The sequence below is a fragment of the Myodes glareolus genome, chromosome 1 (assembly GCF_982192425.1).
Source record: "Myodes glareolus chromosome 1, mMyoGla1.1, whole genome shotgun sequence".
NCBI classification, from domain to species: domain Eukaryota; kingdom Metazoa; phylum Chordata; class Mammalia; order Rodentia; family Cricetidae; genus Myodes; species Myodes glareolus.
The window spans coordinates 31,798,937-31,813,831 of NC_142026.1; the positions used below are offsets into that span (position 1 = coordinate 31,798,937).

The following is a 14,895-nucleotide window of genomic DNA, read 5'->3' on the forward strand; positions in this document are numbered from 1 at the left end:
CCTAGGAAATTCTTTTGTCTGGTTAAATTAATAAATATTTACAAAATGCTCACAAGAAGAGAGAGGGAGGAGATGAATAAAAGACGAGCATCATGACACGTGGGTCTTCTTGGGACCAGCTGAGGAGGCCGTTCCCGGGAAGTTTACAACCATGGCTGATTTCCAAAAGAGAGGTGTGGGAGAAGAGGGCAGCCTAAGCAAAGGCAGAAAGGTTCTGCCCAGAGCACACATGTCCAGCAGCGTGCCTCCTGCAGGGTTGAACCTCCTCAGATTAAAGAAGCGAGGATGGGTTTGCTCTGGGAAGCTCTTGAGCCAGGGTGCCTGATATCAGCCGGATTGAGGTAGGATGAACAGTCTGTGTTTGACCTCATTCCATAGTGTTCCTAAGAACACTGAAGTCAGCAGCAGGGAGAGTGGAAAAGACCAAGACAGACCAAGGCAAGGGCTACCTAGGTTTCTGGTGTTAAAGACATACTACAGCCCATATACAGTACAGTAGTGATCCTGCTGCCTCCCACCTTCACCATCCATCTCCCACCCTTTCCCCAAGGAGAAAGAAAACCCTGGAAGTCTAGGCTAGAGTCAGTATGGAATTCACCCCAAGAAAGTTGATATCTAGTCTAGGTACTGCCTGTCCAAGATGTCTTACCCCATCCCAACCCTCAGGCCTCCCCCCCTTCTCCATGAGGAATTGAGGCCAGTTAGTAGAAGCATTGAGGGGCCAGAAGCTAAGCCCCAATAGAAATAGTTTCATAAATGTTGATGGTAGTTCAAGGAAAAAACCAAATGTCACTCTTTGAAACAAGGGCCCAAATGTTATTCCACAGAACTTGGATCGGTTTCAGCGTGATTAAGGAGATTCATTCTGACTGGAATGTAATTAAAAACCTGCTGCTCATATACAAACATATATACACATACACACATCCTAACATGCAAGCACACATGTACCCCAACACACACATATATACATGTATATACACCCAATACATACGTATATATATACTCACACTTGTACACATAGACACATCCCAGCATATATACACACACATCTACACACCTCAGCACACAAACACATATATATACATGTGTATAGACATGCTTACATGTGTGTATGTGTGTTTGCACACACACACACAGACACACACACAACTTATCTTTCTATAAAGAAACAGCCAGTCCCCTGAAACAACCATGCATTGGCCTCAACCAGAACTGTGGGCAGGTTGGGAGAACAGGCGCCTGGCACAGCTGCCTGGCCTTCTGCCTGTTGTCCCCACACCCCTATTAGGGCAGCTCTGGATGGCCTATAATTGGTTCCAGCAATCCTCAGCCGCCCTGAAAACTGCCGTTCAAACTTGAGCAGCATTGTGATCAATCGGAGCTGACGACAGCTGAAGCAGTATTGACTTCCCATTCCTAAACAGGGGGATCATTAGTCAGGGAAAGCATCTTTTAATTACTCCCAGGAAGCAAAAGAAAAAAAATCTTTTTGGATGGATTCTGCAACAGCTGCCATTTTTTTCCAGTACATTCGATATTAAATTTATTGTCGCAGGAGGGGAGAGGATGCCCTCCACCCCTCTGTAATGGGGGTTTGATTTGGAAAAAGAATCATGTTAGAGGGGAGATCGATGTGGTAACAATTAACTACATCTGGGCTGGAATCAGAGCGCCCCCCCCACACACACACACATTGCTATTGATACCATTTAAGCACACACTTAAAATATTGATTGTATGTAGGGATGTCAAGACGGTCATAGATGCAGCAACAGGGGATGGTTATCTGGAATTGGGGCTAAGAATGGAGACCCTCAGTGGGCATGTTTACGTGGCACACTATGTAGTAGACAGTTGGGACAACTGAGTCTGGAGCCACCAGGTGCTCAGGGCCCTGGGTTCCAGTGTGAAGATTGACCCTTATTGGAGGGAGTGCCAAGATCACTGGCAACCCTTTGAAATGAAAGGAAAATAGCCTTTGGGGTAAAGACATTATGAGTCAGGTGACTGTCTGTGCCATACACAACACACTACGTGGTCACCTGGCAGCCAGGTGTCAGGTGTTCTTGTTGTATCCACACCACCTGGCTCCTCCCATGGATGAAATGATGCTTGGTAGTCTGCAACATCAAGGCTGCTGCAGCAGACCCCTGTGATTCCTGTCCTCATGGTGTGTCCAGGGCTAGTCTGCACCATGCTTACCTGTCCCCTTCATTGCTGTGCCCTCTTCTACGGAAACTGGTTATGTCAGCTTTGGTGATGGTGATTTCCTACTGGGGCAAGGCAGTCCTCTGGGCAGAAGCCAGGAGGCTTGGTGGTGTAGCTGTCCCCATTTGGCTGGCTTCCTATGTGTCTCCCTGATGGTATCTGGCCTGAGACGGTCAGCAGAGACCATGTTATTTACATTTTAGTACAGGTAGCCTATTTATGTGGTACTTGGCACCTGCTGGCTTGGGCTGGGAAATCAAAGGAAGTTAGAATGCCAAACTGTGTTTTCATTTCCAGGAAGAGCACATGAGAGAAACTGCTAGCACAGCCGAAATCACCCATTACCACTTTGATGCCACTTGGAAGGGGACATTGGCGGGTTTAATGCACATCCTCTTCCTGTTTTGAGTGTTCTCCCTGCATACACACACACACACCCCTCTTTCATTATTTGTAACTTCATCTCTCTGCCTAAACTCCCTTCTTGTCTCTGGCCATCGATAGGAAGGTCAGGGCCCACATCAGAAACTTGCGTGGGAGAAGACTGGCCACACACTTCCAGACCCAACCAGTCTGCCCGGCAAGAGGAGTGCCACTTCGCTTTGATTCTGCGGGGCTGCTTTCATCTTATTTATGCACACGGAGATATTGATAAAGGGGAGATGTATCCAAACTGAAAATAATTGGATCCCCGCAGCTGACTCTGAGATATTAAAAGCAGCCCCACTTGGCTATGTCTTTGTCTTGTTAGGTTTGATCATAAGATCACAATATAGTAATCTCAGGCTCAAATTTCTGGCATAAAGATGCGCTGTTCTAAATGTGGCCTCGGGGACATGGCTGCCCACGCGGCCCCGGGATTGTCTCCTCTGATTATTTTTCAACAGTTCTTGGCCTGCTGGGGTCAATGTTTTTGTGTCTTTTGAGTGTTCTCTATGCTGGACACCTTTCTCTATTCTCTTTCTTTAAAAAAAAAAAAAATGGGGAGGGGGAGAAGTAGGAGACAGAAAAAAGGCCTTTGCGGGCTGACCAGAGTCCATCTGCAGTTGGGTGGCATCTGCTCCCCACATGTCACTTCCCTCATTAACAAGCAATTGAATTAATTAAATGCTACTCAGAACACGCATAACAAGCTACCGGCAGTGTCCAAATTAGCACTGATAATCAAGGATGATTCCCTTTATTATCTTGCTAAGTGGTGAGCACACTCTGCGCTCCCTGTCTGCCCTCATCTATTTACATACCCCCAGCTTCTGCCTTTGCATGAGGAGGTTATCTTACCTAGTTAATTTGCCACGATCACCAAGCATGGCGGATTGATGCCTGCCCGGCCACCACTGCCACAGCGCTCGTGTGGGGGAGCCCCCTCCCCAGCTGCCCTCCCCCAGCCCCAGCCTTTGTAGCTCAAGCTCCCTGATAAATTAAAGGCCACCCCTGTGGTCTCTCAAGTGAGTAATAGAGGCAGAAATTTCATTTTGCAACTGGCTGATTTAATGATCCGAAGGGTAATTAATGGCCTGATTATCTTAATGTTAAATATGTCCGGCAGCAATTACTGTGACCTCCCGCTTGTCAAGGTCCGGGCTGTGCTCTTCTTTCAATTAAGTTCTCTGGGGCTTAATGGCATGAATAAACTCCTCTGATTCTATCATCCTGGACGCAGAGGGTTCAGGGAGCTGGGGGCTCGTTTGGAGTTTTAATCAGCCTGTCTTCTTCTCTGGCGACCAGAGTTAACAGTTATAACAAGGGCAGTTTAACTTTTCTTCTTTGCCCACGCAGACCCCCTCGCACGCTTGCACATACGTGCAGCTTTTATCTCGCTTATTTTGCCGTGTTTACTCCAGCGCTCTGAGGGAGAAAGCTGTCTGTGGAAGAAGCTGCTGTGCTTCTGAGGCCTGCCTCTTCCAATATGAATTACCATGTGAACGCTGTGGTTTTTCTGTTTGACAGCCTTAATTAATTGGCAGGAGCCCCCCAAAAATGACAGTACCACTAATTGCAACTCAAAGTGAATTTCTGTCACCATGGCGTGCCTTTCGGCGGCCACAGCCCAGCCCGAGCCACAGAGTAAGGCCACCCTCCCTGTTCCCTGTGTGTCCAACACAAGCCCCGGCAGCGGCAGTCTCCTGAGGAGTCAAGGCTTTGCGGGCGCACTATCTACTTGCAGGAGTGACATTTACTGCCAATAAAGTTTATACATCCATGGCTCTACAAACCCAACAGCTGCTTGGGGATCTCTGCTTTTACTTAAGAAATTTAGCAACTTCTCTTAGCAGCCGAGTTGGAATCTGAGGGAGAGCGTCGTAACTCACGGTACAACCCTTCCTGTCGAGATGGGCCTCATTAGTGCTTTGCTAAATACGCTTGAGTTTACTAGAGCACTGGGCCCAGATCCCAAATATTCCGCTATAAATATTAAGCCAATTAGGAAAATGTACAGATGAGGAGTACATTAGCACTGCTTTAAAAATAATACCTATAGATTACAGAGACAAGAAACGGAGCGCTTTCTCACACAAGCCGGGCCAGGGAGCTTGGTGGGAATATGAGCTCAGACAGGAGCATGCTGGTTAAGCCCTAACAGACAGGCTCTCATCCTGAGAAGGGCGGTTTGGAGAAGAATCTTCCTGAGCTTAGTCATCAAGGGTCTCAGTTTGCAAAGGATGCCTGTACTCACACTCGCCTTTGGACAGGGTGATGCTCAGGGTTGCTCATGCTGCCCACTGCCTGGGAACCTGGTTATGTACCTGATGGCTGTGGGAAGCCAGTGTGAACTGGAAGCCAGCCTCCCTGCCAGAAAGCAGTCTTGGGGTGGAAGCCTGTGTTGTTGACTCTGTGAAATGTATCCATAGAGACAGTTGAGGAGCTTGTGGATGTTCGGATTTCTGATCATGCCTGGAGGATGTCTTTCGGTTCCTCAGCCAGGTGAGCCTCCATCTACCTGGAAGAGCTTGTGAAGGAAGGGAACAGGAAGTTAACTGTTCTAGGTTGGAATTATATACCTTGAGCCAGCAGATGCTTTTTTTGATTCTTGTGACATCTTCCAAAGGATCATGTCTTCCGATGCAGTTTTGTCATTCCATCTGGGAAATGCTCTTCTCTGTCCCCCATCATGAAAGGGGAGGAGGGTGAGTATACCTGGTGTCCCCAGTGTCCTGTGTGCCTTTTCTGAGCATGGTGAGATTGTCCATGTCTTGCAAATGAGGGCAAGGAAGGCGTGGGATTCTAGTGTCCTCTGCCTGGGATCACACGGATCCCTGAGCCGGACTCTGACTCCTGACACCGTCCTCACTCCTGCTGCACCTGTTTGTTCTTGGCTGCGTAGCTTGGGAATGATCACATCTGCACAGCAGCAAGAGGAGCTGCAATGTTAGCAGTGGCCAGCCCAGCTCACACTCAGCTTTCCTGTGTCTGGGTGTGGGCATTAGTGTAAGCTTTTTGAATATGAGAATATGTCCGTAATGTTTTCCCACTAGTAAACTGTCGAAGCCTCAGTCAGTAAAGACAGAAAGCACAGTGAGGTACCCTTTGTCTCGGTTTGGTCTTGTACGGCCAGCTCAAACTCCTGCTCTGCTCAGGAGTCAGGAGTCTTCGTTCTCTGCAGCCGGTTCGGATATTAAATGCTCATGCAGAAAATGGCACTGAGAACCCTGAGCAGTTGGTCAGCCAACACAAGTGCTGGCCAAGCTTTCCAGATGCCACATCCTGTTCCTGATCCGGCCTCACTGCTTGTGTCCCTGACCCAACTCCTGGCTTCTGTGGATGCTGCACTTCACCCATCGTTTTGTATCTGCATGATGAAGCAAGGAGCTGGGCCAGAGGATTGGGAGCTCAGCATCATCTGTGATTCTGGTTTTCAAAGCGAGGGCGCTGGATCCTTTGTAAAGTGAAACTAGTCATTATACCCACCCACTTAATCATGTGGACTTAATGCTAAAAGAAAATAATATTTATGAAATTTCCTAGGCACCTTCTTATCTAGAAAGTGCCCTGGGCTTTGTTCCCGGGTCCTCCATGGTGCTAGTAAGAGGGACAGGTGGCCTCTGAATGCATGGAAAATGTTATCGGTGTTCTGTTCTGCATCTGTATACTGGCTTATACAGTATCAATATCACCTAAAAACATACATCCTCAGGACCCACCCCAAGCCTATGCAACTGGCATCCCAGGGGTAAAGTGCAGTGATGTGTGATTCTAAAACATGCTGGAGTCCAAGAACCTTTTGTTTTGTTAGTGACCCTGCCTGTGGACTTTCTCAGCCCAGACCTCTGGAAAACTTTGTGTACTTCTTGAGACCCAAGCCATCTGTCATCCCTTGCCATATTTTATCCTTGATCTGGCACGTCCAGAATATCATCCCAGCAAGAGTTACAGCCGCAGAACATCCCTTTGCTCCTAGAAGAGGTTTCACACACTATGTTCAAGTGGCATTTTCCCGCCAGGAATGCAAGGTTGGTTCAACAAACACAAGCACACACACATCTGTATACTATATACCACAGTAATCACCTCAGGAAATATAGCAAGTCCTTCTGACAGTACCCAATACCTTTTGTGATCCAAGCTCCCGGCAATCTTTATAAAAAAGAGTAAAAGGGAAATTTCTGAATCTGAAGAAGGACATCTATGAAATACCAACGGGTCTCCTCATCCTTAGGTGGTAAGGTACTGACAACTTTTACCTGAGCTTATGAACAAGACAAAAATAACCCCACTTCTTTTCAGCATTGTGCTTGAAGCTCAAGCCAGGAAGTTTGTCAGGGGAAAGAGACCAGATGCATCCAGATGAGGAAAGAAAAAGTAAAACATCTCTACCTGCAGATGACATAATATTTATGTTGACAGCCCAAAGGAATAACAAGACTCTGACAAGGAACAGACAGGTTCAGCAAACTGAAGGACAGGAGATCATTGTTCAAAACCCAATGTTATTTCTAAAAATAGCAATAAATAACCAAAATAAAAGTAATGAAACAGTTCCATTTACAAATAACACATATAAAAACACATTAAAAAAAACAAAAACAAAGTGAACTGTGCACAGAAAACTTCAAAGGGTAATTGTTAGAGATCAAAGGAACACTGTCAGGATACAGGCTGTAGTTTGGAACATTAGTATCATTTGGATGACAGTTCACCCTAATAGGTGTATCAATTCAACACATCCTTCCCACAATCGTAGCTGCCTTTTTTTAATGTTTGTTTGTTTGTTTGTTTGTTTGTTTATTCATTATGTATACAATATTCTGTGTGTATGCCTACAGGCCAGAAGAGGGCACCAGACCTCATTACAGATGGTTGTGAGCCACCTTGTGGTTGCTGGGAATTGAACTCAGGACCTTTGGAAGAGCAGGCAATGCTCTCAACCACTGAGCCATCTCTCCAGCCCTAGCTGCCTTTTTTTAATCTTTTCACCAAAAAACAAAATGTACAAGCTGATAGAGAAATGTAATTGATCTAGAAATGTGAGAACTATAAAACTAACCAAATAATTTGATCTAAAAAAAAATGTTATTCCAGAGTTCAAAAGACCATTGTGAGCAAGAGTACATGTCACTCAGAGATCCAGTGGTCCAGAAGCACCTGGAGCTTTTCTGATGAATGCTTTGCCATCGTGACTTGCCTGCAGTCTCTCAAGGGCCCTGTAAGGGGAGCCACAGTGCTACACACTGTTTTGTGTTACCTTGCAGAAATTGTACATATCTGTTGAAAATTGGGTGATAAATGCCCTGACAGGGAAATTGAGCTACCTGAAACCTAACCCATGATTTGGACCAGGCCTGACTTGGCTCTGAGAGTCTGAGCACACTCCACACACACCTGGAATTACAAGAGTGTGGGCTTCTCTTTCTCAGAATTCCATCAGTTGTCGGCAAACACCGCTGAGGCCCAGCATGGTTCCAAGTAGTAAGAGGTAGTTGGACCATCGAAGGAGCACACAAAACACTAACCTGCGTGGCTATAGAACATCAGAATCTGCTCTCTAGCAGGTGGCTGACTCGACATTAGTTACACTCCTATAGCTGATAGAAGACCATGACCAGGAACAGCTTAGAGAAGAATTGCTTGGGGTTTATGGTTCCAGAAGGGGTAAGAGTTCATCATGGCAGAGAGCGTAGCAGCAGACATGGCAGCAGGAACAGCAGACATGGCAGCAGGAACAGGAAAGTGTTCACATCCTTAAATGTAAGTGTGAAGAAAGAGCAAACTGAAAATGAGATAAGACTTTTAACTTCAGAGCCTGCCCCCAGTGATGTACTTCCAGCAAAGCCACGTCACCTAAACCTCCCCAAAGAGTACCTCCAACTGGGGACCAAGTGCTCAAGTGCCCAGTACTATGGGAGGCATTTTTCATTCAAACCACCATAGTGCCCTTCGGATAGTTTCCCAGGGACATATAGGAACCTTGTAACCTTCCTAGGCAGGTGTGGAATGAATGAACTGAGAAAGGCAAGTATATTTTCACTTTGGGGTGCATGGAGGAAAATTTTCAAAGAGTGAATAAAGAATTATGTTCTAACAACAACAACAACAACAAAATGCATTTGGAAAGGAGTGTGCATCTACCAGAGACACGTTTTTGTGTATTCTCACAAAGGAAATGCCCTATATCTAGCCATGTACCAGGCCAGAGCCTAGAGTAGGTCTGGTTCTAGAGTAGTGGTGGATTGACCGACCTCAGGTCAGGCCAGCAGGGTCAACTCTCATCATTATGACTGGGATGGGGTGGGTGTTTGATCTTTGCAGAAAGGAAAAGCTCACTGCCCTACTCTACAAAATTCAGGACTTGTCTCGTGCCTCCATCGCTAGAATGATGTTGAGAATTAAATTAGCATATGCAGCTTGTTGCTATAACTAAGATTACAAATGAAGCTATAAATTCAATGTGATTGTAGTCTGCTTTTAAAGGAAAATCAATATGCTTTTAAAAGGGGGCAGGGGCCTAAGAGTCAGCTACTTCAAGAAAGTACAGAGGCATAGCTTAAAAATACAGTGCAGGGCATGTTGGGAAGGAGTTACAGTGAGGGTCATGGTGATGTATCTTAGTGGTAGAGCACATACTCACTAGATGTTTGATCCCAAGACTGAATCCAAAAATCACAACGAAATGGCTAAAGAGATGGCTCACCTGCCGAGAGCACTCACTGCTCTTCCAGAGGACCTGGCTTTGATTCCCACCACCTGCAAGACGACTTAAGACCTATAACTACTGTCACAGAGGACCGAACTCCTCTTCTGGCCCTCCCCAGTCACTGCATGCATATGTTGCACAAACATATGTGCAGATTAAGTGACCATACACATTAAACAAATAAACAACAATCAAAATGGGGTGTTTTCATGTGGCTATGTCTCATTGCTATGATCTCCTACATCAAATGATCAGCACACCTCATCACTATCTACAGTAACAGCTAATATTGAGCCAGTCCCTTTGGGAGGAAGAATTTAATAACTTTGTCAGTGAATAATGTGAAGTAATATATGCCCTGAAGTGTGGGTTGAAACCAAGGGTTACTTGTACCTGAAGTAATGAAAGAGGGTCTGTTTCCCCATCCTGGATAGAAATCTCAGCCAGCATATTGGGTTCATGGGATGTGAGATCTAGCCATGGCAAGCGGCTTTCATGTGTGACTCAAGAAAACCCCAGATCAATGACTGTTTCCCCGTGGCTTGCTCCACACCATTTCTGAAGGGACAGCTCTTGGGAACTTTCAAGGTTGCCCACGGGTCCTGCAGCATCTCACCAGGCAGGAGGAGGGCAAGTCGTGTGTTCCTGTAACTAGAAAGACCCTTACTGACATCAGATAATTAGCTGCAGTCCAATATGAAACATCCAGTGGACAAGCGTGCTTTCATTGAGAGAGAGAGAGAGAGAGAGAGAGAGAGAGAGAGAGAGAGAGAGAGAGAAACCCCAAAACAAACAGCAATCCCTGGGATGGAAATGTATCTGTATCCCATTCTGCCTTTCCCAACACTGCTGGTAAAAGTGGAAACTGAGAAGAACCTTCCTGGAAGAAGCTTGGCAACACAGTCCACAGTCTTTGCAGTGACGTGGCTTCCGACCCAGAGAGCCTTCTCTAACACTTACTCAGACGGTAAGAGACATGTGCAGAAAGACCCCTGCAAGATCCTGCTGCATTACTGCACTCACAAGTCCAAGCTTTAAATAATGCAGACATGAAAAGTAGGTAAACTGGAGAATATGCAGTATTTTTTTAATTTTTTGCACTTATTTATTTGACAGGGATTGAGGGAACATGTCACAGCACACATGTGGGGTCGGAGGACAAGTCCTCTTTTTCTATCCTGTGGTCTTAGGAATCACACTCAAGTTCTCAGGCTTGATAGCAGGTACCTTTGCCCGCTGAACTACCCTGCCAGGCCTAGTATATATGATAATATATATATAATGTAAAATATTGTCTATACCACATTCTGTAAAATGTAAGTCACATCTAAGTATAGTATGTATGTACACAGGTGTACATAGTTATGTATATAATACATAGGTGCCATGTATTCACATTGTAATGTTTGTGATTTCTAGGTCATACATTTAAAAGTATAGCACATGCATTATTTCTGTATGATAATCCTCTAGCATATCCAGTATGACATTTTAGCCATTACATATAGTGCAACTGGAAATGTAGTAACAGACAAATGGCCACAGTATACAAAGTCAAAAGCATCTTGTAAATTATATTGTACTATAAATTGTTAATTGGCATTATTTGTATATGATGCTTGTGACATAAAAGTCTTAGAGGGACAGGTGGTGATGTCTCCAATGTGAGTTGTGCCCCTCACCAAATGTGAGTGGGTGAGGCGCACCCCAAGAGCACACTTGTCTGTGCACTGGCTGGAGCCTGTGCTAAGAACACAGGCTGGAAGAGGAATCACACTTGGACCTGAGCCCTACCCTGTTCTTAAGAACTGCGCAGCCTTGAGCCCTGGCCTTCTCAGACCTCTTCCCTCTTTGTAAGAGGTACTGTTCCCATAGGTGAGATCTCGGGGGTGGGGAGAGACTAAAGGGTCAAGGGCAGCTTTCACGTGGCCTTCTTCCCCGTCTCTGAATAAAATGGAGTGGGATCCACATCCAAACCATCACAGACTAATTCTGAAGGCCTTTTCACAGCATCTACAACCCCATGAGTTGCTCAAGAATGTGTCTGACCTAGCATTACACCTCCAGGTATACAGTCAAGAAAAATGAAAGTACCCATCCAGGGGATGGAGAGATGGCTCAGCAGCCAAGAGTACTTGCTACTCTTGTAGAGTACCCAGACTTGATTCTCAGCACCCACATGGTGGCTCACAATGGTCTGTAAGTTCAGCTTCAGAGGATCTTATGCCTTCTTCTGACCTCCTTGGGTTCTAGGCACATAAGCAGTACACAGACATGCTTGCAGGCAGAACACCTAGAATTAAATATTAAGAAAGAAATAAAGAAAATGCATGTTTGCACAGAAGCCTGTGTGATTGTAACGTGTTCTTGACTGCTGAGAAGTGGGAACAAAGAGCATGCTTGTAACTGTTGAACAGATAAACTGCCTATATGTGCATTCTGTTGCCCAAGCTGGTAAATGAGTGGCCTCTTGAGGCACACTGTGATGTGACTGAACCTTTAACATGATGTTAAAACAAGCCAGTTGCTAAAGATCTCCTGTATGGTTCTGCTTACCTTAAAGTCAGGATTGGCACATTCGTAAAGAAAGAAGTGTGGTGGTGGTGGTAGTTGCCAAAGGTTGGAAGAAAGCAGATAGGAGATGCATGAGGAAAACGGTGACTGCTCATAGGTAAGGGGCTGATTTTTAAAAAAAAAAATGTTCTATATAGTCACATGACTGCAAAATACTCAAACTACTGGGTGATATGCTCTAAATGGCAGAATGGCAGGTTGTGTGGGTTGCATCTCAATAAAGAAAAGAAAGAATTATGCCACATCTTTAAGTGAAGAGAAAAATCAAAGACAATGTGTTCTGTTGTTTTAAGTGAAGCCAGAGAAAGCCGCTGTGTCCAGGACGGGCATTAACTATTTAGGATTCGCAAGAGGGAATCACGAGTCCCACTCAGGCTTAGAGGCAGCTCAGACTCATTTCTTTGGCATCAGTGATCTTGTCCCCAGCATTCTTTCTCAAGAAAGCCGTGCATATAGGTTCTAAAGTCTCCAAAAGATGTGGTTAGAGACAGTACAGGGATGGCTTGTGAGTTGTGTGGAACTATGTAATGGCTAATTTTAATTGTTGTAACTTAGAATGACCTGGGGAAAGTCTCAATTAAGAAATTGTCTTAAGTAAATTGGACTGTGGTATATTTGTGGTGGGGACTGTCTTGATTCTTAACTGATAGGAAAGACTCAGCGTGCTGTGGGCAGCACCATTCCCTAGGCAGGGAGCCAGACAGGCCGGAGTGTGTTCATTTCTTCTCTTCTTTTGGCTGGATGTAGGGCTGTGTTCTGACAGCACAACATCTCTAAGTCTGTCCCTTGACTTCCCTCCAATAATGAGCTATAACCCAGAATCAATCGTATACCAAAGAAACCCTCACCTATGTGACATTGAGCCCCGTGGACATCTGCAGCTCTCTGACTTCAGCTTTTTGTCTGGAAGAGCTGACTTGAGGATACAGTCTTCACGAAAACCAATGGTGGTAGGAAGGACATGGGCTCCTAGGGTCTCTGTTGAACAAGTGGGTGCTGAGCTGAGCACTATTGGTAAGAGAAGGACCAGGTGTTTGTCCTTCAGATGATGGCCATCTCCAGGAGATGTCTAAGCTTGCTTAGAAACAGATGTTTGGAGGTGCTTTCCTTTTCTTGTTCAGAAGTATTTTGTCTTTTCCTTGCTCTCTTTTGATGCTGCATGCCTGGGTCTCCTGTATCTAGCTATGTCTATCCTGTTAGCCTGCTGGCATTTTCTCCTCTCCCTTCTGACTTGTCACTTCTCTAGTAGTCATGCTTGGAAAGTCAAAGAACACGGTGAAAGGATTTTAGCTAGTGTAATAACCCCTACATTGTAATCACTAGAGAGAGGAATTAGGACGGCTAACAAGATGGCCCAGCAAGTAAAGGTGCTTGCTGCCAAGCCTGATGACCCAAGTTCTATCCCTATGACTCACATAGTAAAGGAGAGACCTGACTCCTGTAAGTTGTCCTCTGACCTCTACACACATGTCATGATACACAACAAATAATAGATAAATTTAAAGTATTGGTGAGCTATTTCAATTCTTCTTTTGAAACAAGTCTGTGTTAACAGTATGTTAGTTATATGTATATACTATATTATGTATCTTAAGTAGGACTAACTACATTTCAAGTGTCCGCTGACACTAGCATTTGGGACATCATGGATCGGAGCACTGTGTCAGAACAGTACCACTTGTCCAGCCAGCTTGTAATACAGCTATGGAATTAGGACATGTAAGGTTTGTATTGCCCCCCCCCCTTCATAACAGCCCAGTCTGGCAGTAGCTCATCCATTCTGGAGAGAAAAACAGAGTTCATCCAGAAGGGCTGTGCCTCGTGACCCTGTGACACCGTGTAGGTCAGACCTCTTTAAGGCTCTGCCACCTATCAAGTGGGAGTCCTGGCAGCACATGAACCTCTTGGGCCCACTCCCCATCCAGACTGCAGCAAATGGATCATGCCTTTATTGCCTTGGGTTCTGCTCCTCCAAGCCCTGGAGTCCCCCCCCAGACCTGTTGTCTGCTCTTCAGATATTATGTTGGTCACTCACCTTTGGACATGATAAATGTCAAAGTCCATCTCAAGACTTCCTGTTTCATTGCAGCTGCCAGGACCAAGCCTGTGTGGCCAATGAAATCTTTGTGCTGCCCACTGCCATCTGCAGCTACCAGCTTGGTGTCCCCAAACCCATTATTCAAACACAGTTCTGGAGCTGCGTACATAATTTCCCAGGCTGACTTGGTCTCCAAGGGGCCTATTGCAGGAACACATTTGTCTAGAAAGCCTGTTCACTTCTAGAGAAGCCATGGGTGCTTCTGAAAAGGCAAAAGACGACAGAGTGGCTGCCGGGAACACAGCCCAGGACTTCTGACATCCAGATGGCCTTTTGTAATAGCAACCCCCTCATAAAGAACCAAGGGGTTTCTTTCATCACCGAGTTCTCCTAATGACCTTTCTAGGCCCACAGTGTGCATCCCAGCCACCCGAGGGCGCCACTTCACAGATAGCCCCAGGAGCCCCTTGAAGTGTGTGAAACCTGGATGGAGCACCTGCACTCTCCTGCTCACTTACACTGCCGTACACCTCACAATCATTTACGGCCGTGTAGACGCTTCTTTGGTATGAGTTAGGCTGAATGCATACTACAGGTAGAATAAGGAGCCGTCTCCTGCTTTCTGTCCATGAGCATGTCCAGAATGGAAGGGCTGCCCTCCAGCCTAACAGAGACGCAGGGGCGGGAGTGTGCTACAATGCCTGCAAGTAAATGCTCTTTTTATCTGGCCTGGCACAGGCTCTTAATTCTCATAAGTTTAAGTTCACCAATTTCAGGTTTATTCGAACAGGAAAAAACAAACAAACAAAAACAATGTTCATTTATTCTTACTTTATATGGTCCACACAAAACCTAGTACCTAACATAGTAGGTGTTTCTGATCCACACCAAACCCAAATAAAAGTGTAGAAGTAACTTAACAGGGACCAGAAACTCCTTC

General features: G+C 45.6%; 1 protein-coding gene across 15 annotated transcripts in view; it reads left to right on the forward strand.

The window, feature by feature from the left end:
* Window positions 1–14,895, forward strand: part of Agap1 (ArfGAP with GTPase domain, ankyrin repeat and PH domain 1) — a 445,382-nt gene that overhangs the window by 392,287 nt on the left and 38,200 nt on the right. The gene's annotated exons all lie outside the window — the stretch shown is intronic.